Source organism: Balaenoptera physalus (genome assembly GCF_965194825.1).
Source record: "Balaenoptera physalus genome assembly, chromosome: 7".
In the NCBI taxonomy this organism is placed as follows: domain Eukaryota; kingdom Metazoa; phylum Chordata; class Mammalia; order Artiodactyla; family Balaenopteridae; genus Balaenoptera; species Balaenoptera physalus.
Window position 1 is genome coordinate 2,255,959 of NC_138886.1, and position 24,873 is coordinate 2,280,831.

Consider the following 24,873-nt stretch of genomic DNA (forward strand, 5'->3'; position numbering starts at 1 on the left):
AGCAACCAGCGGGGGACGCTGGGCAGGGCCAGGCCTGCTGTCCAGATGCGTTTCACGCTCTTCACAGAGGTGAGGCAAAGCAAAGCACGCAGCTGCCGGCGGAGCGCTGCGCCCCACGCCCCCAAACCCTTCCCTCCTGGGGGCTCACAGGGACACCCCGGCTTGTCTCAGCCTGACCCTGGAGTGGCCAGAAAGCGGGCAGTGGAATGGACCCCTGACAGCTCTCCCTGGTCTTGGCGGCAGCCGCGGGAGGACAGAGCAGGCACTGGGACCCCAAAGGTGCAGAAGAAGAGACCGAGGTTCAGAGAAGGCCAGGGTCACTCCCGGTGACCCAGCCAAAGCCCGGCCCCCCATTCAGGGCCACCGATCCATGTGTGTCATTCTGGCCAACGGACCCACCGCAGCTGAAAGCCACGTGTGACCCACCGCCTGCCACGGGAAATCCAGGGCCTCCCAGGCCCAGAGGGCCTCAGCAGCCTCCGTACTCCCTGCTGCTGCCCCTCTGGCCACAGCTTGCTGGGGCTGGGATGGAAAGGCACCAGCCCCCCCCCAAGCTGGGCCAGCCCTCTTCTCTCTCCCAGGAGTGGAACATGGACCTGGAGACTGGCCAGTCCCTGCTGGTCCCTTGGCTTCGGGTAGAGACATGGGCGCTCAGGCAGCAGCCAGGGCGGCATGTGTGTGGAGCCAGAGGAGTTGGTCCAGGGGGGAAGAGAGGAAGGACACAGGTGCCCAGAGAGAGCCAGGCTGTGGTCCCAGTTCACGGGGTTCCATTTCCCTCCCTGAGATCCGCACAGTGACTTTTGCAGTGAATACATCAACCTTGAGTGTGTTTCTGCTATTTGTACCCCCAAAAAGATCATCATTATGGCCCTACTTCAGGGATGAGGGAACTCACTGGGCTTGGGAAAGGTCAAGGAGGTAGTGCAGGAGTTGAACTCAGCGCTCCCCGACACCCCAACCAGACGGACCCCTGGGAGCCAGCCTGGCTCTGCCCCCAGTTAGCTGCAAGCGTGGGGCTTCAAATACCTCCATTTCTCTGTGCCTCAGTTTCCTCCTCTGTAAAACGGGAGAACATGGAGGATTCCCCCACGTGGCAGGTGTGCTGTGCTCAGTTTGCTATTGTTACTATGTCTCCCTCTCTGCATCTCAACCCTCTCTCAGGTCCCTGAGGGCGTGGCCACCGAGCCTCTCCCCGGGTCTGAGACACAGACGGCCCCTCGCTCTGCCCGGCTCTGGGTGGGGGGCCTCCAGCCACAGGCAGCCTGGCGGCGCGATGGGAAGGGCGCCGGCACCGGCCAGGCGCCCAGGACCGTCAGCAGTCACGGCTCCAACACCCTTGCCCCGTCCAGCTGGAGCGTCTCAGCCTCACTCTGCAGATACACGCACGCCGACGGGCAGCAACGCCCGAGCCGGGCGCCGCTCCCGGGACCAGGCCCGGGCAGCAGACGTGCACGCACACCGCTGGCAGCTTCGCTTAGGCCCCAGCCTGACATCAGTCCACGGTCAACTCCGAACAGCCCCCGAGAGTGACATGGCCTCCCTCACGCCACCCTCCAGCCACCCCTATGCCCTTACTGTGCCCCACCCCAGGGATGCTCTTCCCTCTGCCTCTCCAGGCCTTCCCCTGCCATCAGTGCTCAGAACATGCCTTCTCCTCCAAGAAGCCTTCCTGGACTTCTTTAATGCAATTCACAGAACGTTGAAGTGCCAGTGCTGGGAGGGACCACGTCCCACTCCTCTGTTTAATGGGTGGTGTAGGGGGAAGCTGAGGCCAGTGCAGGGGTGGTGACCATTGCGGGGGAGACATTCGTGACCTCACACAGCAATTCAGTGGAAGAACAGCGGCCAGAGGACCCTCTCCCCAAGTCCCACACCTTGCTGCCCTCGCTGAGCTGTCGCCTCTCAGACCTCCTTCCTGTGCCTGGGGACACTGCCCATCTGGACACTGAGGTAACCAGGCCTGAGGGGCCCTTGTCCTGCCCTCGAGGGTGGGCAGGAGGGGGAGTGTCCCGCCATACACTTGCTGGTAACCCTGGGTCTCAGGCCACTCTCTGGGCCTCAGTTTCCTTCTCTGTAATATGGGTATGGAAGGATTTAGAAGACCAAGCCCTGTCAGCTCTGGACTTGAAGGATCTAGATCTGTATCTGTAAGCAGCCCTGCCTGTGAGGGGTCCGGATACCTGAGATGCATGACAAAGTTTCAGAATCACGAATGTGAAAAAAATGCCAGCTGCTGGTCCAAGCAATAAATCAGGATGGCATCCGGCAAGGGGGGGCAGAGAAGGGGAAGGACTGCAAACACTTTGATAAACTTGCCTGGGAGCTTAGAGGGAAACCGGGCTGATCCAGTGTCCCCTGGACGCTTGTGTCCTGGGAATGGCTACGCCGAGTGCCCAGAGACCAACGGAGGGCTTCGGGGCTCAGGGGGCAGTATTGCGTCAGGGGAACCGTGGGGGGCTTCCTGGAGGAGAAGGCTTCTGAGCCGTCCTGGAAGGATGGCCGTCTGATGGGCCGGGCCGGGTCGGGCCGGGAGAGGGACAGCGGGATGCCGGCAGGTCCAGTGACAGCCTGGTGGAGGCTGCTGCCGCCGTCCCTGCTCCAGCTCCCTGGCCCCAGCCCCCGCCCCAAGTCTCCGCGCACCGCCAGCCAAGATGAGTTGGCGAGGATTGAGCTGAATTGTTAATCTGCCCCCCGGGACCATAAACGGTTTTAAAGCTTTATAAACGGCTTTGCTTCCCTGTCCCCGCCCCTGATTTTTACAGGGACAGGCTGTGAGATGGGGCCTCCCTGGGCACCCCCAGCTCCAGAGTCTGTGGAGGGGGGCTGGGTGGGCAACGGCCCCTTCCGAGAGCCCTGCGTCTCGCGGGGAGCCGCCGCTTTACGGGCTCCGGTTGCCTCCTGTGGCGTGAAGATCGAGCGGGGTGGGGAGCAGGAAACACCTGGCAGCGGGGCCAGACGCCGGCCCACCTGCCTCCCCCTTGCCCTCACGGAGCCCCTCCCCTGGCAGAGGACCCCCGCGTGGCTGCCGTCTGGACACGTGTCCCGCACTGTTTCAGACTCTCCTCTGTCCCTCTTGCTCCATCCCACCCCTCCCTGCCTTGAGGACCAAGGATTGAGTCTCCTCAGTCTGCCTGTCTCAGGCCCCTCCAGCAGCCCCCGCTTCGCCTGTTCACCTGAGATGCCCGGCGCCCCTTCTAGGAGCCAAGGAGAAGCCCAGCCCTGCACCCTCCACACTGGCCGGGCCTCAGGCTCAAGCAGCCCAGCGACTCCTAAACCCTCCAGGGACCCGAACCCGGGAAATAGGCAGAGGCCCAGGCCTCAGTGGGTCTGAGTGGGGCCCTGGAATCTGCTTGCTTCACAAGCAGCCCTTCCAACCGAGCGAAGATGGTGCCGCTCATTTCCAGACAGGGAGACCGAGCCTGGGGCAGCAGAGGTCAGAGCTGGGCTTGGGACCCAGGTTTGCCGCCTCGCTGCCAGGCCTTTCCGCATCCCGGTGCCTCGCGGAGGCTTATGGAGACCCAGCATGCTTTTCCTGCACAAACATCTGTCTGGTTAGCAGAGCGCTCCTGCTACCTGGGAGCCCAAGGGCCCCGTCGTCCTCGAGCGGGAGTGGCCCGGAGTTCCTGTCTAGACCTCCTCCACATTTGGTCCTAATTTCACGCTCCGCGGGCTCCCAGATTCCTGCGTTTGGTAATAAATAGACGGCGAAGCGCTCAGCATCGCTGGGGCTGGCCTCGGAGATATTATCCAGAGCCTGGCTGGGGGCGGGGTGGCGGGAGTCGGGGCCTGGGGCCCGGAGAGGCAGTTCCCAACAACACCTGGAGTGTCCTCCCTCCGAGCTCCATCTTCAGCCCGGATCCGCTCAGCCCTGAGAGCTCTCGGGCCAACCAGGTGCGGGGGACCCAGTAAGCCAGGCCTGTGCCCACCTAGGGTTCCAAGGCCGGAGGACGCCTGCAGCAGGGGGCTTGGTGCTGCCGGGTGGGCTGGGCTGCTGATGTCCAGGAAAGGCTGTGGATGCCCCTGGCGGGCCGGCTTTGTGGTCCGGACTCCTCGAGGAACCCCAGAAAGAGCACAGGGGCTGTGCCACTTTGCCAGCCGTTTCTGGGGTTCACAGAATTCCAGAAGCTCTCCCCAGAGCCCTGCTGAAGAGGCCCTTGGGGTGAGCAATGTGAGAGCAGGGCCCTCCCCGGGGTCCACTGCTCTGTTCCCGAAGCCCAGCCCAGAGCAGGGCCCACGGTAGGGACTCAGCGCCGACTGTGAACGAATGACCTGCCGGGGTCCTTGAGCTCCTGAAGGGTGAACCGGAATGTCCTAGTGGGACCCTGGCAGAGCTCTCAGGGGGGCGGGGAGGGAGGCTGGGGGTGTGATGGGGAACGGCAGGTCCCTCCTTTCTCTGGGCCTCAGTTCAGCAACATCAGGGTTAATGAGAACAGCATCAGCGCATTGATCTCATTTCTCCCTGTGACTGCCCCAGGGTGGAGGGGGGGACACACCCACTCTCCCAGGCCACGTGGGAAGCAGGGCGCAGACGCATCTCTTTGCTCGATTACCCCACTCACGTTTTCTAGGGGTACACTGAGGCTGGAGGAGTGAGTCAACCCACTGAGTAAGCGGAAAACCCGATTGGATGGACACCCCATCTTTGTGGCCCTGCCCGGCCCACTGTGGATATGGCTGGAGCCAAGGAAAGGAGCTCGCAGCCCTGTGGTCCAGGAGGGGAGGATCCAGGGCAGACCCCAGGGCCTGGTGGCTGGGCCGTGGCCAGGAAACTGGAGGGAGCGGGGGTCTGCCCCACCTGGGTGGGCCAGGGGGCTCAGCTTCCCCGCTGCCTGGGGAAAGAGGGCACCTCCAGCTGGGTGGCCTTCCTGCCCCCTCTGGCACGGTCCCCAGGGAGTAGCAGGAGGAGCCCCTCCTGGCCTCCATCAGGAGCTGTGCCAAAGCTGCCCGGGGTCTCCCTGGTCCTCTGGGGCAGCGGGTGGCACCTGGGAGGGCCCTGGTCATCCTGGTGGGAGGCCCAGCCCAGAGGGGCCTTTCGCGAGGCAGGCCCTCGGAACCGGCTCCAAAATTAAATCCTCAGTTGTGGCTGCTGCTGTCTGGCCCGGAGCCCCTGCCCTGCTCATCCAGAGGAGCAGAAACTCGGGGTGCACTGAGGTGTGTGGTCACACGAAGTTGGATCCCCCAGCTCCGTGGCGGCCTGGCCGGTGGTGCGGAAGTCCGCGAGCATGTCTCCGCCCCTTCGCCGTGCAGACGGGCAGCTGTGCCCCAGAGAGGGAGCCTTGCCCAGGGTCACCCCGACCTCTGCCACAGAGCGAGAGCTGGGCACAGGCTAGCGACCCTGGACCGCCTCCCTGCGTCCCAAGGTGGTAGCGGGAGGAGGGGAGGGGTGGGAGGAGGGCGAGGCCCCCCGCTGCTGGATGTTGAGCTCAGCAGCTCCCAGACCTCTCCTGTCCGCCCTCCTCGTGGTCTGAAGTAGTATGCACGGCTGTGGAGAAGCTCTCGGTTCACGCCCATCTCTCCGGCCGGCCCTGCAGCTGTTGACCCCAGCACCGCACAGAGGCTGCCGGCGAATCCCAGGACCTGGGGTTCCTGCCCCGCCCTCCTGCCCATGCTGCCCCACGGGGGTTCCTGAACCGAAGTCTGGACTGGTCACTGCCTCCCTCTAACACCTTGCGTGGCTCCCCAGTGCCTCACAACAGCAACAAGCGCATCGTCCTGTCCTGAGCACCTCCTCTGTGCCAGGCAGGGCACAGCACCCTTGACCAACATCTTTAATCCCTAGGAGAGCCTGAGCAGGGTCACCATGACCCCATTTTACTGACAAGGAAACAGGGGCAGAGAGCTGCACGTGGCTCACACAATTAGGTGTGGGGAGCAGGGGGTGAACCTGGGTGCGCCTCCCAAAGTCAGCGTCTTGTCTTCTCCCTCCTTCTCCCACCCCGCCCCAGCTTGCCTACGGGTGTCAGGGGCAGGGGTGCACGTGCCTCCTCGCCCCCTGCCCGACTGGAAGCCCCGTGAAGGCAGGAACCTGGTTTGCGCCGGTTCTGCAGTCCTCCTGCCACCAGGGGGCAGTAGAGCGCAAGGACACAGTAGTGGCTGCAAAATGCGGGCAGATGTGAACTGAGTCGGGGTCCGTTTGGCAAGCCTGCGCCGAACAGGCCCCCTGAGCGTGGGAAGGGGAGGCACGGGGTCTTGCGCCTGTGGCCCCCACCTCCCGCACTGCCTGCCCGCAGTGTGTCCTGGGCAGGTAGTGGGTGCTGCAGGCCAGGCCCGCGTGGGGATGCCCATCAGAAGGAAGGCAGCTGGCATGCACCATTCCGGAACTTTCTGGGCTGTGGTGGGAACTTTACGGGAGGGCGGGTTTGAGACCCCCGAGGCAGCCCCAGCTCAGCGGCAGATGCTGCGGGCTTTTTCTCTCCCTTAAAATAACCACGTGCAGAAGCTGGGTTTGCAAAACCCTTTCTGCTCCTCGGCATAACTTTTTTTGCCGTTTTTTTCTTTTCTAACTTCCTCTTCCAAGAACTGGGCACGGCCCCTGGTACCAGCTCGGAGCTTGGCAGGCGCACAGGAGGCGGCTCCAGGCCAGGGCTTCCTGGGACCATCGGAGCTCTGTTCATTAAGCACAGACTGTGTCCGGGCGCTGGGCAAGGGCTCTCCCCTGCGTGTTCCACTTTGCCCTCACGGTCACTCTCAGCACCGGCGAAGAAACAGGCGCCGGGGGTTGGGGGTTAGGGGGGCTCCGCGTCTGGAGGGGCAGGAGGGAGGAAGCACGGGCAGGACCCCATTTGGCCCCTGCCCATCCCTGCGGCTCAGCCTTGACGTCAATGAAACCCTCACGACTCAGCCAGACCCAGGGGGGCAAACAGAGGCTCAGAGACTCAGCAGGGACGCCCCTGGTCCCAGGCGATTCAAGGACCACCTGCCAGCGCAGGCTGGGCTCCTGACCCCTCGGCCACGCGGCTGCCCCGAGCATGGGAGAGCGGGCTTTCGGGGCCAGGCGTGACCGTGGCTCCAACGTAGGAGGGCCTGCCTGGTGGGGGGCTTTCTTGTGTCCACAGAGCGCTGGCCACTGCCCAGGCCTGAGCGGATGACAGTAACGTGCCCCCCACCCCGCCAGACCACTAAGGCATCCAAGTGAATCAGCCACCCCACTTACACGGGGGCTTCCCACCCACTCCCACTGCCTGTCCTGGCCACTTCCCTGCCCGTTCCTTTGACGCAGCTGGTGTCTGTTACGTGCCGGTGCTGACCTCAACTTCCGAGAACTCCTCTCTCTGCCAGAGGCCCCTGGGTGCCGAAGGGCCAACAGAGCAGTACCACTCTGGGTTGGGGAGACCCCCAGGCCTAACCTCAGGGCGCTGTCCCCCTGGCTGTGTGTCGCGGGCAGTGACCGTGGCTGAGACAACACCATGGCCTCAGCGCTTCATCCCGTCCTGTTCCCGCCTGCCTCCCTGCCGGAGCCTGGGCCAGGCCGGCTCCCCAGCCAGTGCCAGCCCCCTCCGGGGTCCCCAGTCAAATTGGAGATTCTCACCTGGGCTGCACCAGCTTCCCCGGGGCAGGGGGAGGGGGGGGCTCTGGACTGTGGAGATTCCCCTGGAAGTTTCCGCTCAGAGGTCCAGGTGGGCTGAGAATGCTCGTCTCGACAGTTCCCAGGGGATGCTGAGGCCGCTGGACCAGGGACCACGCTTGGAGAACTACTGTCCCAAAGGATGGGCCCCCCAAAGCAAGTCTGGACCAGCAGTGGCTCCCAGTTGGCCCTGAATAAAGCCCACGCCCACCAGGACCAGCCCAGGTGCCCCACCTCTGCTTGAGGATGGCACTGCGCTGCGGAGGTGCACGCTGGCCTCAGGCCTGTGCCTGCCCCACGGTCCCTCGGCTTGGGATGCCCCTGGGACCGTGCCCACTTCCTTCCAGGTGGCCGATTCCTTCTGATCCTCACGGCCGTGCTCGGGCCTCCCCTTCCGCAGGAAGCCTGCTCTCTCCTCTGTGCACCGGGCCGTCCTCTCCATCCCTTGCGGTTTCCTCCTCAGCCGCTTTCCCGCTAGTCCCCGCGATGCACTGGGAGCCCCACGAGGGCTACACCATCAGCCTCACCTTGCTGCACAGGCCCTGGTAAACAGCAGGAGCTCTATATATGCCTGTGGATTGAGTCACTGGCCAAAGCACAGCCCCTGGGAGCTAAGCACTGGGGGAGGGGGAGGAGGCCTTTGGAGCCATTGATGAATTTACAGGAAGAAGATCAAGTTGGCTATGAAGGGCTCAGGCAAGAAGGGTGAGGGGAGGAGGGACGCTGAGCCTGTGAGCCCAGGAGACCCCAACCAAATCTGCCTCCGCTCCTTGCCTGCAGTGTGACGTGGGAACAACCCCACTCGGTTTACCATCTGTGAAAGCGGGATGGGGAGAGTGCCTGCACTGGCGGTGCTCTGCAGAGAACGTGCACAGCACTCCCTTTAAGCCTCACCATCGTCCTAGGAGTCGGAGTTATTAACCCATTTTACAGATGAGGAAACTGAGGCTCAAGGAGATACTGTCACTTGCCCAAGGTCGGTGACAGGCAGAACTTGGGGCCAGGCTGGGGGTCAGGAGGCTTTTTCAGAAATGCCGGCTGCCTCTGGCATCTCACAGCGATTGGACAAGCACCCAGTCAATCACCAACAGCCAGTCCCACTCCAGGACCTGGAGGGGGTGGGGAGACTCGGCAGCAGCCCTGCGCTCCGGGGAACAGAGGCACGTGGTGGTGAGCGCAAGGCAGTTCAGGGCAGAGGTCGCGGTCAGCGCAGACTTCAGCGCTAGGGAGCAGTTAGCAGTGCCGGGTGTGTGGGGCGTGATTTCCCTATTAGAGCATAAATACCTCCCTCTCTGGCCTCAGGACCTGCCTCTGCCCACTCTTGGCCTCTCTCTTCACCCTGCAGCCTCGCCCACAGTCACTGGCCTGAGCTGCTCCAGGCCTATGACTTCTTTGCTCAGAGCATCCCCAGTGACACCTGGGGACTTGATGAAATGCAGAGTCCGGTCCCGCCCAGACCCACTGAGTCAGAAACTCTGGCAGTGGCCCAGCGAGCTGTGCTTTAGCCTCAGGCAGCCCATCAGGATCGCCCCCCCACCATGCCCCCCAGCCCACCCCAGGCTAAGGACATGAGATCTAGGGGGTCCAGGTGTCTCCGATGGGCAGCTCAGGCTGAGTTGGGAACACAGTGCTGGCAGGCGGATCTGCCCTGAGAATCCTCACAGGGGCTGAGGGACCTGACTCAGGCTTCACCCCATAGCCCGCACGAGTCCTCAGAGCCCCGTGTGGTTGTACCCTGTGGCAGTTGAGGCAACATCGGGATGCACCTTGCCGCAGTGCAGCTCGCAGGGGGCAGACGCCCCCATCTCTGGCTCGCCCCGCTCAGCGGTCCAGGCAGGATGTTGCAGCCAAGTTCCCGCCGATCCTGCCGGGGAGTTTCCTGGCGAGCTCTGGAGCCCAGACTTGGCCACTTCAGTCATGCCCTCTGCCATCCCCTGGCTCAGGCCACCCTCAACCATCTCATCTGAGCAGCCGTGGTTTGTTATATACGTTCTCTTGCAGAACCTTCACTGCAGCCCCTGAGGGATTCCTGCCACCCAGAGGCTTGGCTCCGATGCAGCCCGGGCCCATGCCTGGCGGTGCTGGCTCTCTCTCCCAGCCCTGGTCTACCTGCGAGTCAGAAAGACTTGGGTGTGACTCCAGGCTCTCCTCCCTCGTGCCAGGGTGACCATGGGCAGCAGAGTCCTCATCTTCAGAGCAGGATGTTAATGCCAGTCTCCCGCCCTCCTTCTCCCCCTCCTCCCTCTTTTCCACAAGCATTCATGGAGTGCGGGATGTGCCGTGTGGAGGACACAGCAATGAACGGGGCCAGGGTCCCTGCCTCCTCCTGGTCCTCAGGGAACAGGACTTCCGGGCAGCCTGGACGCACATCCCAGCCCAGAGCCTGGTCTGGAGATGCTGGTGGCCTCAACGGGGCCCCCGCTGACCTCCTCGCCTTTGTATTTTGATTTTTTTTTTTTTTTTGAACAAAATGAGCCCATTCCGTATAGACTGTGCTGAGGTTTGTCTTCCTTCAGGTCAGCACTTTCGGGCCACGGCTCTCCCTGCAGAGCATCCCAGCAATGCAGCCGGCCTCCCTCTGGAACGAAGCTCTGAGCGTGACTCTCCTGGTCCGGGCCCCAAACATCTGGTGTTCCGGGCCCTCTGCACTTGTCCCTGATTTGCCTTTCCAGCCTGGTTTGCTATCCCTGCAACGCTCCCTTAAACGGGTCTGGCTAAGGTGTTTGTTCCCGGGGCCTTGAGACCACAAACTTTGCATTGTCTTGCCTCTGGGCCTTTGCTGCTGCCATTCCATGGGACCTTGAACTCCCTTCCACCTCTGCTTATGAAATCCCCAGCCATCAGTCGGCACGCTCCTTGAGAAAGCCTTTCCTGACCCCCAGCCCCTGGATACGACTCCTCCTTTGGGATTTAATAGCACTCACTGTCAAAACGAGGCACCTGGCATTTATAATTTATCAACAATTCAACGCGAAATTCACTGAAGCTCCTGCTGCGTCCTGGGCTCTGTTCTGGGTCCCTGCCTTTGTGGAGTTTTCAGCCTTGTTGGGGGACACAGATGGGGCGTAAGGAGGGAGCATGCCGGGAGCTCGCTGGCGGGGGTGGCAGCTGGGAGAGGTGGCTCCTAGAGAGTGACCCCGGTGCCGGGACCCGAAGGATGAGAAGGGAATGACGGCAAAGAGCATCGACAGAGGCAACAGCACGTGCAAAGGCCCGGGGGCAGGCAGCGCGAGGTGGGCTCAGGAGCCAGAGCACACGAGCAGGAGGGAGCACGAGGAGGGGGCGCGGGGGGAGGGCAGCAGAGACCTGGCTGCGCCGCAGGCTCTGTCTGTGCCGGGCTCAGCCTTCATGGAGCCCTGGTCCTCACGTGCCCGCCTGCTGCGGCTCGGGGGCCCTTCCTCCCTGAAACGACGCCTACATCGGCCGTCCTCATGGTTGGATGTGCATCCAGTCGCCCGGGAAGCTGGTGAAGCAGCTCTGACCAGTGGTGCGGGGTTGCTGAGATGGAACACGCTTTAACAAGCGCTGGGCGGTGCTGGTGCTGCCGGCCCGCGGGGCACACTTGCGGGACAGAGCGCCCCAGCCCTTAGCTGATGCTGACGCTGCCGGACTGGTCCTGCCTTCCCGGCTTCCTTTGCGGCCTCCTCCCCGTCTCCTGACCTCTAAGTGTCCAGGGCCCAGGGGTCCAGGCCTCACACTCCCTCTCCGGTACACACCCGCTCCCAAGGTGACCTTCCCCAGCTCTCCACACCTCTGGACAACATCCAGATGGGGAGCTCTGGCCCAGACCTCGCCCTGCTCCATGATGGCCGGCCGGCCTCGGCCCCTGCACGTGCAGCGCAGGAAACATTGGCGTGCAGGAAACCCAGCTCCTGCAGCGCCCCGACCCCAGGGAATGGCATTTGCACCCTTCCAGCTGCTCAGACCCCAAAGCCCCTAGTCCCCCGGGTCCCCTCCGTCGTTCTCACTTCACACCCGCTCTGTCAGCAGATCCTTAAACTCCACCCGGAGTCTGACCACTTCCCACGCCTCCCATGCCTCCTCCTTGTCCAGGCCCCTCCCCTCAAGCCTGGGCTGCTGCCTGAGTCCCCACCCCCACTCCCCCCCCACCTCCACCCCCGGCCGCCTGCCCTCCACACAGAGGCTTCAGGCTAGAGCTCTCCATCCTCTTCTCAAAACATCCCCATGGGCCTGTGTCACTTAAAATAAAACACGACATCATTGCATTGCTGCATCCGCAAGGCCCACCAGCCCCACCCAGCCCCTCTTGGACCACATTTCCTGCCTCTCTCCCCTGCTCACAACAGGCCCACTGCAGCCTCAGGGCCTTTGCACTGTCTGTTCTCTCTGCCTGGGATGCACTTCTCTCATGGGCTCTTGTCCTCGTTCCATGCAGGTCTCTGCTCAAATGTCTCCTCCTCAGAGACCTTCTCTGACCATCTATCCAAAATAACCCCCCTCCCTACCTACCATGGCTGCCCTTTACCCAGTGAGGCTCATCCTTCCAGGAATTTGAGTCACTGAGGACAGGGGCTCCACCTGTTTTGCTCCTTGCTGTATCCTGGTGCCCAGAACAGCGGCTCATAGTAGGCACTTGGTAACTGTCAGTTGAGTGATGAATGAATAAATGAATCCAGGGGGAAGGCATGGAAGGGTGCTGACAAGGAGGGTACCTGGGTCAGTTCTGCTTTTTCAAAACACCTCTGTGGCTTCGGGGTGGGTGGGAGGGGCCGTCCAGAGGCTGTTGTAGGCATCAGGTGACAGGAGAGGGTGGGGCTGGAGAGAAGGGGAGGGGAGGGGGTGACCGGGAGGGAGCATTAGCAGGACTATGGAGGCAGGATGGGGAGGTGGGGACGGGGAGGAGTCCTGGGGACCCCGAAGCTTCCGGCCTGGGCAGTTGTGTGAGAGGCAGCGCGGTGTAACCCAGGGCTGGTCTCAAGCTCTGCATCACCCTGGGTAAGTCACTTAACTCCTCTGTGTCCTGGTTTGCTCAGGGACAAAATGGGGGTGACACTGGGACTCCCCTCATAGTTGGGAGCACTAACCCACATCCTGCGGAGCAGCATTAGCTAATCAGAGTCCTGGTCAAGATGGAGGAGCAGGGCCCAGATTTACCCCACAGCCTGAAACAACTAAGTATCCAGGACAAAAATCTATGAAATAATGGCTTCCAAGGCACTGACGTCAGATGACGAAGGACCATCCTCAAGAGATGGGCAAGGAATGAGGAGAGCCCAGGACTGTCCAGGCTCCCCACCTGGTGAGAGTCTCCAGGCTCCCCACCTGGTGAGAGTCTCCAGGCTCCCCACCTGGTGAGAGTCTCCAGGCTCCCCACCTGGTGAGAGGCTGCAGAGCAGGGGAACCCAGGCAGGGCCTGCCGGTACCCCCTCAGTTGAGGAGAGAGAGCTGAGAGTCCAAGGACGCTGAGTGGCCAGAGTGCACAGGGCAGGGTCCTGTGCAGGAAGAGCTGCACAGAGAGAAGTACAAATCTCTGCAGAGGGTCCCCTTGAGCAGTCAGCTGAGTACTGATCAGCACACGTGTGTGAAACTCCCAGAGAAAGAACTTTTTTTTTTTTAAGAGAAAAAAACATTTGAAAGGGTTCTAGGGAACGATACTGGAAGCTCACACAGATCTGGGAATAGTTCCTGCTCCTATCAGAGAGGAAAACTTCATAATTCCTGGAGCATTGGGTAGAGAACTCAGAAGGGCTTTGGCCATAATGTGCTCTGGTCTTGCCCCCCAAAGCATAACAGCTAGGGCTGAAACAAACTGCTTCCAAGTAACAACCACGCCCCAGAACAAAGCTCACAAATATATATAGGGGTCTAGCACCCAACAAGGTAAAATTCACAATGTCTGGCATTCAGTAAGAAATTACTTGGCACGCAAAGATGCAAACAAATACAGTCCACAATCAAGAGAAAAATCAACTGAAACTAACCCAGAAATGGCGCAGACGATAGAATTAGGAGACAAGAACATGAAAATAGTTATTACAACTGTCGCCCACATGTTGAAACACTAGAGAAGAAATTGAACACATTAAGTAGAAACATAGAAGATGTTAAAAGGAACAAAACCAAATTTCTTGAGATAAAAAAGCTACAGTGGCTAAGATGAAAAATACGCTGGACGGGGTTAACATCAAATTAGATATTGCAGAAGAAAAGATAGGTGAACTTAAAGACAGCAATAGAAACTATCCAAAATGAACACAGAGAGAAAAAAGACAAAACATAAATAAGTAAACAGAGCTTCAGTGAGAGGTGGGAAACTTCAAGTGACCTCATATATGTGTGATTGGGACCCCCCAAAGGAAGGGGGATGCAGAAAAATGAGTAGAAGAAGTACTGGATGAAAAATTTCCAAATTGAGTGAAAACCCATGGACCTACAGATCCAAACAGTCAATGAAACACGAACACAAGAAGCACGAAGAAAACGACACCAAGGAACATTATAATCAAATTCCTTAATACCAGCGATGAAGACAAAATCTTAGAGAACAAGGCACGTGCCATGTAGAGGAACAAAGATAAGAAGCGTGGCTGACCTTGCACTGGAAACGATGAAAGCCAGGAGAATGAAAGAAGGCACACCAAACTAGAATGTTCTATCCAGCAAAAAATCTTTCTGAAATTAAGATGAAATAAAAGACAGTATTAGTATTGTTCCCCCTTCTTGACTATGATGCCCTGGAGGGCAGGGCCCATGGCTCAGCTCCTTGCCAGGGTATGTACGCTACCTGGACCTATATTACTGGAGGAGTCTTATTTTCTCACTGGGATTGGGTCCCCAGTGGCCCTACCTGAGCAGTGGTTTGGGGAGCCACGTGGGAAGTTCTCTGCTCATGGGGGACTGGTGGAGTCTGACTTGTCTTGGGGGAGGCCCATGTGGAGGGGGCAGTGGCCCTTCAGGGGCTCTCCCTACTGAGGACCCCAATTTCTTGGACCCAGGCCCTGCCAAGTGAGCACAGGGGGAGGGGGTGTGAGGCATGTTTTGCACGACAACCTTGTGCTTTGTATTCCCCTCACTTATCCCTACAGGAGTGTAAAAGTACAAAAGAAATCTGTATAATGTTTTTAAAAACCACCAACCAAAAAGTATATAAATTTTAGCTGTTCACAAGGTTACAGGAAGTTTCCATGGCGACCACTGCAAGCTGCGTGCACTGAGGTGAGGAGGTGGGGCTCCACTTAACCCAGCGTATTAGGGCACTTGCCCAGTTTCTGCCCAGGGACCAGGTGCCTGGCTGCTGGACTGGAGGGAAGGAGGCGAGCGGGGAGCGGGTGAGAATGTCACTACCTCTCCCCACCCTCGCCCGGCACTGATTTCAGCGGCTAATTAGAGTAACACCTGGGGTCTTCAGCTGAGTTTTCAGGTACAGCCTCTCCCGAGCGCAAGCAGCCCTGTGGGTTAGGAAGACAGGATTGTCCCCTTATCCACATGGGGGCACAGAAGACCAGGGGCTGGATCACTCAGGCAACTACAGTCAGTGAGATGAAGGCCTGGGCTGCTGGGTAACTTGTAGACTCCCAGGACGCCTTTCTGCGTCACCACTCAGCACACCCTGGGCGGCCCTCAATTCCCGCCCCTGGAGACAGCCCAGAGCGGATGAAGGGGCCAGGGCCAGCTCTTCCTGCTGAACCCAGGCAGTGCCACCTCACCCCAGGGCTGTGTGTGTGGCAGGGGGCGGTGTGTGTATGTGTATGTGTTTGTATATGTGTACAGCTGTGTGTATGTGTCTGTGTGTACATGTGTGTATCTGTGCATGTGTGTATCTGTGCATGTGTGTATCTGTGCATGTGTGTACGTATCTGTGGATGCATGTATATGTGTGTTCTGTGTGCGTGTGCAGGTGTATATGTGTTGTGTCTGTGTATATGTATGTATGTGCATGTATGTATATAGGGGTATATGTGTGTACATGTGTATGTGTATGAATGTATGTGTGTCTGTGTGTACATGCGTATCTGTGCGTGTGTGTATGTGTTATGTATATACATATGTGTGTATGCATGTGTGTGTGTTCATGTGTGTACATGTGTGTCTGTGTATGTCGGTGTGTCTGTGTGTGTATATGTGTATGTGTATGAATGTATGTGTCTGTGTGTACATGTGCATCCGTGCGTGTATGTGTTATGTATATACATGTGTGCATGTGTGTGTGTGTGTTCGTGTGTGTATATGTGTGTCTGTGTATGTCTGTGTGTCTGTGTGTGTCTGTATGTCTGTCTGTCTGTATGTGTGTGTGTGTGTGTGTGTGTGTGTGTGTGTGTTCACGGTGCTAATGGTGAGTGAAGAACAGATGAACAGGGGCAAAGGTGAATCAAGCCGCCTGGTTGTTCCAAAGACAATGACTGCACCGTCCAGCAGCGGGGGAGGGGTGCGCTGCCACCGCCCTCTCTGGACACACCCTTTAAGTTCAGGGGACCCGGCACCTACCAGGGACCCCCCTGGCCCTACCCTTGTGTGAGATCAGTGCAGCTCATTTAAATCAGGCCCAGCTTCCGCCCTGCGGCTTTAGGGAGGGCCTACAGCAGGGGTGGGGCTGGAGGAAGGTGGGGGGCAGGGGTGGAAGGGTGGGCGGACAGCCAGGGAACCCGCGGAGCGGGCGGGGAGAGGTCGCTCTCAGGTGGTGGAATCCGGGACTCCCAGAATCTAAGCACCCACGTCCTGGAGTCCTAGAAAATGAGAACCTCCGAGCAACAGATGCTTAGAATCTGAATCCCCCGAACTCTTTCTCTTCCAATCAGAAGGGACTTTGGACGATACCTGGCCTAATCACCTGCTGGGTGAACAATAAGGGAACTTCTTTCTTCTTGAAATCACAATTCACCCAAGATGGTCAACCCGAGCAGTCGGATCTGCAACTCTCGCTGGGGAGCGAGGAGGGCAGCACCACCTCTGATTCCCGGCCAGCGTCCAACTCCTCCCTGGAGTCGCCCCAGCTACTGTCCCACGTACAAGCCTACCTGCCTGTGCACCTTCATTCTGGGGGCAGAGGCCTCAAAGGGCGGCGGTCAGCCCTGGTCCGCTCCCCACCCCTCACCACTCACTCACCTCTTCATTCGTCTGATGGTTTACGGAGCTCGAACGCCTGCTGGGTCTGCAGGCACCAAGGCTGCAGACTTGCTACGAGCCCTCCTCCCAGGCTTGGCCATTGCAGCTGACTCAGAGACTCCCTTCCAAGCTCCTGGGGGCAACTTAGCTGCCCTGGGCAGTCTTCCGTGGCCCAGGCTCCAGCAAAGCCCCTGCCCGAAGCAATCTGTTTACATCTATTTTCCTTTTAAAAAAAATTGGGCTCAGCCATTTTTAAGTGAGTGTAGGCGTGTTGTTGAAAGGGCCCGTCTTGCAGATTAAATGATTTTTTTCAAAACCGGGAGTCGCTGTCAATGAAGAGTGGCACCATTAACCCCCGGGGCCTGGCCAGGAGCCGAGGTCCGACCAAGTGAGGCTGCCAGGTCCAGAACTGCCAACCAACACTTCATCTGATGATGACATTCCCACACTGCATGGAACAGAGGATGGTGGGCACCGCATAGAACAGACCCTGCTGATGCCCGGACCCCCAGGCACTGGCCACGCTCCTGCCCCGCTGGCTGATTTCCCGTCTCTGGGACACTCTGAGCCCCTCCTTTCCTGAACAGGTTTGGATTGTTTGGAAGGGAGACCCGGATGGGAATATAGACGCCGTTTCTGGCTCGAAACGTGGGGGGTCTCAGGCCAGGAAGAGCCGGGCAGAGGCCGCCGGCCCCCCAGCAGATAAGGTTGGCCCTCAGAACAGCACAGAAATATCCAGCCATCCAACAAAAATCTACAACTGCCCCTACCCGGTGCCAGCCCGAGCCAGCTCTGGGCTCCTGATGAGCCAGACCGACAGGTACCATTCTCGACGGGCTCCCAGGCTGTGTACGGAGGGAGGCCGGTGGGAACGAGCCACAGAGCTGGGTGTGGACGGGCTGAGAGCGTGCCCTGGGCCTGATCTCCTCGGGAGGTGGTGTGAGGTCAGGGATGCTTCCCTGAAGGGCAGACCCGTACTAGCCAGGAGCGATCTTTCAGGCCGGGAGGTGAGGAGTGGGGGGGGACCCCCAGGGATGAAGGGTCTCGAGCGTTCCAGAATTGGAAGTAAGCAGGGCAGGGGAGAGAGGCGAGTGGTGAGGCTGGGGGTGGGGGCTGGCAGGGTCTGCTCCCTGCAGGGCCCCTTGGACCGTACCAGGGGTCTGGGATCTAGCCTCAGGGTCCCCAGCCGCACATGACAACAGAAAACCCGAGTTCCAGCGCGACGACCATTCCACAGCCTCCAGCCAGCAGGCCCAGAGACCCCAGAATCTAGCACCAGGTTGCATTTGTCATGCCCCTCTGGGTGTGCGGGGTCTTAGCTGGGTGATGATGAATCCTTACGACGAGAGGGTTACAACCATCCCCGTTTGTAAGGACCAGGAGACTAGGACACAGAGAGGTTTAATCACGCGCCTAAGGTCACCAGCTGGGAGGAGCCCTTGCCGGGGGCTGGACTGAGCTGCGGGGTCCTAACCCTTGTGCCTGTTCCGCGCATCCCGCTGGATCTGCAGCCCTGCTGGGCCCCTGTGCACCTCCCCGTACGCCCTCCTCCTCGCCCTCGCCTCCCCTCATCCTCACGTCTCATCGTACAGATGTGGATGATCCCAGGAAAAAAAGGGCAGACGGCAAAAAACAAAACACAACCCAGTGGGTGATAAAAAACCACCACAAAAGTGATCATTCAAGACACCGTGCCGTAAAACAACATATTTTTTGGAAATAGAAATCTGTTTAGTAATTAGAGGGAATGCTCGTGTGGGAAGTTCCATGAAGGTACGATTAAAGTTGACTATATTTTTAATTTTGTAAACGGGTTCGCACTGAGCCAGGAGCCTTCTGCATGATGAGTGTTTTAACCACACAAACCCTAAACATGGGTAAATACCAGAAGCCCACAAGTCGACAAAAGAGAGCCTGCTATTCTCTTCTGGTGAAATATAAGACTTTTTTTCACTGTCCTTCAAACCAGAATTGGATCATCACATCTTGGCATTGGCCCTCTCAGAGCCGTGACTGGTTTTGCAGTGTTTCGAGGGGATACCCTGGCAGGAAAAGACACGTGGTTTCTCGCTCTAAATGTGGGTCCTTCTCTAAGCCAGCGGCTCTGCTGGGCTCCGGGAGCAGTGGCCGGTGGGGCGGGAGGGCCCCCTGCAAAGAAAGGATGCGGTGATGGATCGTGTGCTCGCCTTGAATGGAAAAGGGAGCATTTTTATTTTGTCTTAGGAGAGAGTCCCTGAATGTACGGAGTGAGGGGCATTTGTCAACGCCAAGCGGAAGAATTTGGAAGACAGGATGTAAAACATGGCTCTTCAAACTGCAAGGTGAGCCCCTCGACAATGTTCCAGATAAACTAATGATGCTTCCCTGGCTGCCTCCTTCCTCTGCTGGGTCAGACACATTCCCCGTGGTCCCCCCTGCAGCCCCAGGCTTTCCTGCCTCCTATCGCGCTTGGCAAAATAATACCAGCTAACACTAGGGGACGCGTTGGCATCAGGTGCAAACCCGTCTGGCACGGCTGGGCCCCGGGGCGGGGGCGGGGGCTCTGCAGTGGGTCCTTCCTTTGACTGCTGCAAAATCCCCTCAGCACAGGGGGCGGGGGTGAGCCTTTTTAAGCCTGGCAGAGAGACCAGAGGATGACAGAGGGGGCCACGAGTGGGGAAACCGACTTCAATCACAGAACAGATCTGAGTGCTCAGAGCCAGTGAGACCACCAGGAAGTAGCCCAGCTGGTTCTCACGGGCAGGAGAGAGATGGGGAAAGCCGGGGCATCTTCAGTGGGTCACCGGTTACCAGCCAAAGTCAACAGACGGTGCCCCTGCATCCCCGTGACGGCAGAAACGCCCCATCGCTCCACCACGCCTGCTCCTCCCCACTCCATATGCGTCCCTCAGGGCTTAGCTCAAATTCCACCTCCAGAAAGCCTTCCCTGACTGCTCTTGCCCACAGGGTACCTCCCTCTGAATCTGGGACACCTGCCGCCTCGCACCCAGGTTACAATCCACCGAGAACTGCCCTTGCCTTGCCATCTCGTTCTATTCACGACTGCGTGTCCCCCCGCCCCACCCCGCATCCCCGGCCATGAGATCCTTCCCTGTAGGGATCACGTCACTGAACAAATCTGTAAAAACTACACAATGCAGAAAACCCGGATGACCTACATACCTGTTTACTAACACGGGTCCAGGTAAATAAATGAGAGAATGGGGTGCTGGCATGGAAAGATACTCCAGATCGGCTGATTTTAAAAGAACAAGGGAGGAAGACAGGCAGAAGAGCCCTTGGTGATGCCCATTGTGGCCACAGCAAAGGACTGACAGCTAACGCAGGCGTGCGGGCTGCAGCTGGAAACAGGGGCTTTTACTTGGTGACAAACAAACAAAGCTGGATGTCTTGGTTTTTCTTTTACAGCAGGCATGGATTCATTTTATTTAAAAACCCTTTAAGGTAGATTAAAATGAGTATATATTCATTAATAATGTGAGCAGCATAGAGGAGACAGTCACCTATGATAGCTTTCCGCGGGTAGAGCCCTTTTTCTGTTTCGGGGTAGGGTATGCTTTCTAGAACAGTGTGATTCAAACTTCATTGAGCAGAAGAATCGCCCAGGGAGCTTTTAAAGCAGGTCTGGAGGGGCCGGAGAACATCTGCATTCCCAGCGAGCTCCCAGGGATGCCACGGCTGCTGGTCTGTGGAGGACCGCTGCTCCGCGTTTACGCTTGTACAGTACGTGCAACTAAATACGGCAAATAACCATAAAGATAATAATAATAGAGACAAGACTATTTTCCAGGCCCAGCTGCTAGACAGGACCAGCCTGGGAGCGCCCCGAGGGGCCACCTTTGCATAAACCGTGGAGCTGGTCGGGAAGAATCAAGATGCCGGTGGCGGTCGGGGAGCCAGAGTGGTCCCAGTGGAGGGTCTGCCTGCTTGTCAGGGGCAGCCCCTGGGCCAGCCTGTGGCCAAGCCAGGAAGTGAGCACCAGTGGGGGCTGCCCTGGGGTAGACCTGGGCTGGATGTTATCATTGTCATTTTATGAATGAAGAACCTGGGGTCCACAGAGACTAAGTAACTTCACTAAGGACACACAGCTTGGAGACAAACACAGCTCAGGTCAGCTCCAAAGGCTGTGTGCTCTTATCCACTCGGCCGCACTGCCAACCTGTCGTCAGTAGTCAGGGGATGTGGCGGGCCAGGCTGCAGCTCCGGGAGCCTGACTTGTTCTGGGGCCACTGCCCGGGTCCCTGATCAGTCTCCCCCTGGGTCTCCCAGCTGGTCCAGCCCTCTCCCACCTCTGCAACCTGGGAAAGCTGAGCTTGCCGTCTGCCCACTTCTCACTCTCCTGGTCCAGGCCTCCCTTGTCTCCCTTCTGTCTGGATGCAGCGGTCTCCTCCCAATCCTCCCTGCTTCCAGCCTCACCCTCTCCAAGGTATCCTCCACGCTGCCCTCTGGGAGCATTCTCTAAAGGCCATATCTGCCCGAGGTCCTCCCAGGCTCTCGCTGCCTGTGGTTCCTGGGGACCTCGGAGAAAGCCCACCCACAGAGCTGGGCTTACAAGCCTTGCCTGATCTGACCCCCACCTGCTCCCCACTTCCAAGGTCCCAGGGCTCTCACCAGGATTGTTTATTTAATCCTCCAAGGCCCCCAGGGAAGTAGGGGCCACAGTCTCCACTTCACAGCCCAAGAGCCAAAGGCCCAGGGTCCCATGGCCAGGAAGCAGCAACATGGCTTGGAACCCAAGCCTCCATCTGAGTTCGGGGCTCTTGCCCACCCTCCACCCAGGACAAGCTTGCCCACCCACCTGAGAGCTTCCCCTTGCAGCGCCCTCCATCCCCGGGAAGACCCCAGCGAGGGGGCGGGGCCAAGGCCTGGGGGAGGGTTCACCAGCTTGAGCCTGTTCAGGGAGGGGACCTGATGCCAAAGGGGACAAAGAGCTTTGCAAAGAGAAACAAGCACGCACTCCGTACCCAGGAGCCTCTCTGCTCGATGGTGGAAGGAGAGGAGCTGGCAAACGCCAAAGATTCTGGGCCTGTCAGATCCCCTCTGGAGCAAATCCAAAGGGACCGACACACCGCCAGGAAAGCCAGTGCCGAGGAAAGCAGCAGAGCCAGGCTGAGAAGCCCAGCCGCCGTGGCCTCGGTGGAGCAGACCCCAGAACAGACTCCGGGTGCCAATGCCGCCGGCCGGGACTCTCCGTTATCCCCCATATGCCAGTGGGGAAGGCAGAGGCACCCCCTTTTTTGCACATGAGGAGGCTGAGTGATTTGCCCAGGGTAGCCCGGAACCCTCTCTCTCTGCCACACAAATTGCCTTTTTACTGATGCACAGGACGTGGACTTGCTACTTTGGAGAGAGTGGCGGGGCTGGGAGCTGCGTGGAGGACAGGACGAGGGCCAGCTGCCCCTCTGCCTTGCCTCCTGCCCGGTTACTGAGCCGGTTACTGAGCCGTAATAAATCTCTCCCGCAGCTCCGCCTGCCCCCTCGCCCCTCCTGAGTGCTGTGATTATTCCTCGCGGATCCCGCTGCCGTCACTTCACAGAGCAGGCCCACGTGGCAGGAGCCCAGAGGCCTCTCTGCAGGAGCGGGTCCCGGGGCTGTGCGGCTCACCCAGAACCAGCACCGGGAGTCAGCAGTTCAGAACCAGCCCCCAAACATGCAACACTGGGGTCCTCACTGGAGTGGGAAGTGGGGTTGCTGGGATTGGGGGCTTGGGCTCGCGTCAGCCCTGAGATTTCAAAACCCCTCCGAACTCTCCCAACACTGCAGCTCCTGCCAGGCTTACCCACTCCATTCGGGGCTTAGATGAACAGAGCTGCAATGGCCCACGGGGGACATTACATGACTCACCCCATCATGTCACAGATGGAAACTGAGGTCTAGAGAGGGGGAGTGACTCGTCCAAGGTCACCCAGAAAGGTGGACAGAACTGGGCAGATAAGTCTTGGCTCCTCCAGCCGTGCCTACCTTTTCCCCGAGCGCCCTTCTTCGTGCTGGACCATCGTGATGGCATAAGCAATGTGTGTCTGGGGCTCAAAGCCTTGGAGCCTGGGGTGGGGGGCTCTGGGATGGGCGCTCTCCCCTCCCCATGCTGGAGAGGCAGAGATGGAGAAGCTGCAACCCCTCCGTGTGCCAGAGCCTGGAGCAGAGCATCGGCTCACTCCAGAAAGGCCAGCAAGGCTACCCAGAGTTCCCCACCCTGACTCCTGTGCACCCCTGGGGCACCAAGGCTGGGAGAGCCTGTGCATCCTTTTCAGACCCCAAACCCTTCAGGAAGCCACTTCCAAGCTTTCCAAGTGAATCCGGACCAGTCAGCCCCACTGGAAATGCAGTCAATGGGAAGACCACAACTCAGCAGGATCCAAGGCACAAGGATTACCCTGTCTTTTTCATCCTGTTCTGCAGGTGCTTAACAAGCCACTACCAAATAAAAGAATGAATGGAGAAAACCCCACATTGCCTGAGCCCCAGCGTCAGGAGCGAGACGGATTTTTCACAAGTTCCCAGCACGCAAGCTTCTTTAGAAAGCTTGTGGTCAGTGTACATAGGGTTAAACAACCTCTTCCCCAGTACAGAAGGTGCTTGCACCCACCTGCTTAGATAAGAAGAGCTCTGGTCACCTAGACTCCATCCTCAATGCCGCCAGAAAAGGGGGAAGGTGGGAAGATGGGCATATGTGCTTTCCTGGCAAGCCTGAACTTTTGGGGGTTGGAAGTTCTCATTGTTCCTGGAAGCCCCCCAGAAGCCTGGTCTGGCCTGAGCGGAGGGGATCGCTGGAGGAAGGCTGGCAGGGTGTCCCTTCTGGCATTCCTGAGCCAGCTTCCTGGGGAACGTGCAAGGGGGCATGCTGGAGCTGTGGCCTCCGGGATGCCCCCTTATCTTCGAGAAGGGTCAGTGAACTCGACCCTCAGGATTCTAGTCTCAGAGCTGTGGGGGGCTGCACATTGTCAGGACCGCTCATGCCACGTGGTCCTTGGCCTTGGGAGTGCAAGACATGGAGTGGGGTGAAATGGCAGAGCTGGGGGGTGGACAGGACACCTCTCCTAGATTTTTGGTGTTTGGAGAGTCTTTCCATCCCTGACTGGAAAAAGCCAAATGCCGGTCTGGTGCTCCCCTCCCCCACTTAAGCTGAGATTTCAAACAGACAAAGATGGGTGTGAGGCGGGTGGCAATGACAGAGGCTGGTGTGTCTGAGGCCAGCTCTACCACTTACTGGCTGTGTGACCTTGGGCAAGTGACTAAACTTCCCTGAGCCTCAGTTTCCTCATCTGTCAAATAGGGCCAATGTCCCCCTCCTCGTGGGCGTCGGGTGCATTGAATGAATGATACCGCAGGTCCAGCACCCAGCATGGTGTCTTGCAGAAGGCAAATCTCGGTAAAGGAACGTCTCAGCCCCTGGCAGCAGAGAGAATGGGGGCCAGGCACCTCTTGGAAACTTTCCCTCTCCAACATCCCTCCTCCCTGGCCGGGACAGAGACGAGGCATCCCTCGGCACAGTGGGTGCCCCTGCCTTTCCCTCAGGCCCTCACTGCCCACTTCGCTCTCTGTCCACAGCCTCCTCGACAGGGGCGTACTTTCAGGGCGGCCGGAGATGGGACGGGCTTCCCGGGCCCCGGCAGCTGCCTGGGACAGGGACCCGGCGCAAGGCAGCCCAGGTAGGCTGCGGTGGGCGCTCCAGACGAGGTGGGCACTGAGCCGGGGCTTCCCCGCTTGCGTCCTCTGCCCCCCACGCCCCGTGACCCGCGCGCCCGCTCGGCCCTTACCTTGAACCATGGGAACGGCGCTGCCCCGGCCGGCCGAGGACTTGGGCGCACGTGACGGGGCGGTCCGGCGTCCGTCCCAGGCCGGGCGCAGCTAGTAGCGGCCGCTCACGCCCAGGCCACGGCTGCGGCGCCTGCTGGGGCCCGGCGGGCGAGGCGGGCGCTGGAGAGGCCCCGGAGGTCCGCGGGAGGCGGCTGCGTGCCCAGGCGGGAGCCCCCTGCCAGCGCCGGCTGCGCCGCGGCTCCGGACGCCCAGGCTGGCTCCCGGCGAGCGGCACGCGCGCGTCTCCAGCCCAGTCCCGGGCGCGGGGCGCGCGCGCAGGCGGGGAGGGCGCGCGCCCGAGCAGGGCGGGAAGCGCGCCGCCGGCCCCGCGCGCGTCGCCGTCGGGGGCTGCGGGGAGCGGCCCGGGAGCTGTCCCTGGTGCTGACGGCTCGTCCGCTCAGGGCCGAGGCTGGCGACCTCCCGCCGGCCTGGGGGCGACCCCACTCCCG

The 24,873-nt window shown here is 59.5% G+C and overlaps 1 protein-coding gene across 1 annotated transcript in view; it reads right to left on the bottom strand.

The window, feature by feature from the left end:
• FAM163B (family with sequence similarity 163 member B) overlaps positions 1-24,683 on the bottom strand; it is a 31,118-nt gene extending 6,435 nt beyond the window's left edge. Inside the window, exon 1 of the mRNA XM_082469456.1 lies at positions 24,385-24,683. The gene's annotated coding sequence lies outside the window, so the exon portion shown is untranslated. The remainder of the gene's footprint in view (positions 1-24,384) is intronic.
• Between the last annotated feature and the right edge of the window lie 190 nt (positions 24,684-24,873).